Source organism: Pituophis catenifer, unplaced genomic scaffold (assembly GCF_029215685.1).
Source record: "Pituophis catenifer annectens isolate HBS135680 unplaced genomic scaffold, rPitCat1.0.hap2 SCAF_2, whole genome shotgun sequence".
Lineage (NCBI taxonomy): Eukaryota > Metazoa > Chordata > Lepidosauria > Squamata > Colubridae > Pituophis > Pituophis catenifer.
The window spans coordinates 294150103-294152036 of NW_027256882.1; positions in this window are offsets into that span (position 1 = coordinate 294150103).

The following is a 1934-nucleotide window of genomic DNA, read 5'->3' on the forward strand; positions in this document are numbered from 1 at the left end:
GAGATCCTGTCAATAAAGGAGAAATTTTGTAACTCCAGGTTGAAAGGAGGGGTCCTTGGTGCTCCTATCTATCTATCTATCTATCTATCTATCTATCTATCTATCTATCTATCTTATTTATTTATCACATGTTCTTCCTGTGTCAACAAGCTCAGACTGCCCAAGGAGCTGCTGATCTACAGAGGAATTTTGGCGTCTCTCCTTTGTGCTTCTACAACTGTCTGGTTTGACACAGCAACCAAACTAAAAGTCCACTAAAGAGAGAAGATGGCAAGGAAGTTTCAGGCAGCAGAGAGAAAGCAGAGCTGCTTAACTCGTTCTTTGCTTCGGTCTTCACACAAAAAGAAACTATAGCCCAACCTACCAAAAACGTAACTGTAAAAAACAGACTAGAAATAAAAGTTAAAATAAGCAAAACATAAAAAAAGAGAGAGAACACCTGTCTGATGCTGAGGAATATAAGCTACCAGGACCTGAAGGATTACATCCCAGAGTTTTGAAGGAGCTGGCAGAGGTTATCTCAGAACCATTGTACCATATCTTTCAAAAATCTTGGAGCACTGGGGAACCACCAGAGGATTGGAAAAGAGCTGATGTGCTTCCCATCTCCAAAAATGGGGAAAAAATCAGACCCAGGAAATTACAGACCAATCAGCCTAACATCAATACCTAGGAAGATACTGGAAAAGATAATAAAAAAACAGAGGTGCCAACATCTAGAAATAAATAAAGTTCTAGCTAGAAGCCAGCGTGGGTTTGTTAAAAACAGATCAGGACAAAGCAATCTTATTTCATTCTTTGACAAAGTGACTAAATAAGTAGACCAGCGAAATGCGGTGGACATACTCTACTTAGACTTCAGCAAGTCTTTTGACAAAGTAGACCACAACTCTCTGCTCTGCTCTGCTCTGCTCAACACAACTCAACTGAGCTCAACTCTCCTCCTCTCCTCAACTCTCCACAGCTCCCCTCTCTTCCCTTTTGCCTTTATATCTCTGCCCCAGGGGCTGTGACATCACCGCATTGTGTTCTCAGGGGGGACAGCTGGTGTCATGACCCAAGGGGCCTCTTACTTCCCAAGATAATAGGGATGGGATATGGAGGGTCCCCTGGATAACCCCCTTGATAACATTAGCGACATTATGGGGAGCAAAGCTAGGGGTTACTATGGAATGACCCACTGTGATGGTGTCCCTCAACTTGGTAGATCTCAAAAGAACCTAACCAAGCTTAAGGCTGATCAACTTTGTTCTTTGATTGGCTAAGTCTTCCACTGAGCTTGGTTTTTTAATATTTTTTTATTATGAGATATGAGATATAGGATACATGATATAGTGGTGTAGGGTTTCCTGCATGGGCAGGGGGTTGGATTAGAAGACCTCCAAGGTCCCTTCCAACTCTCTAATTCTATTCTATTCTATTCTATTCTATTCTATTCTATTCTATTCTATTCTATTCTATTCTATTCTTATGGAGTCCTTGGCTTATAACAGTTCTTTTAGTGATGGTTCAAATTACAACAGCACTGAACGAAGTATTTTTCACACTTATGACCATTCTGGCATCTCCACGATCATATGATCAGAATTCGGACCTTTGGCAAGTGACTCACATTTATGACGAGTCACATGATCCCCTTTTACGACCTTCTGGCAAGCAAAGTCAAGGGGGAAACCCGATTCACTTAACAACCATGTTACTAATGTAATGTTGGGCTCAGTTGTGGTCGCAAATCGACGACTACTTGTATATATGATTTTTGGGGGGGGGGGTCCAGTTTCTGCACTGCCCATCATCGCTGGGGTGTTGTAGTAGTTTTGGTAAAAGCTGCAGTTGAAAACAAAGTTTTTGTGAAAAAAGCGAAACAGATTATTTTTATAAACAAAAAGGCAAAAGGGACCATTGCAGAGTCGAAAGGAGAGGAAGCTCCTTTG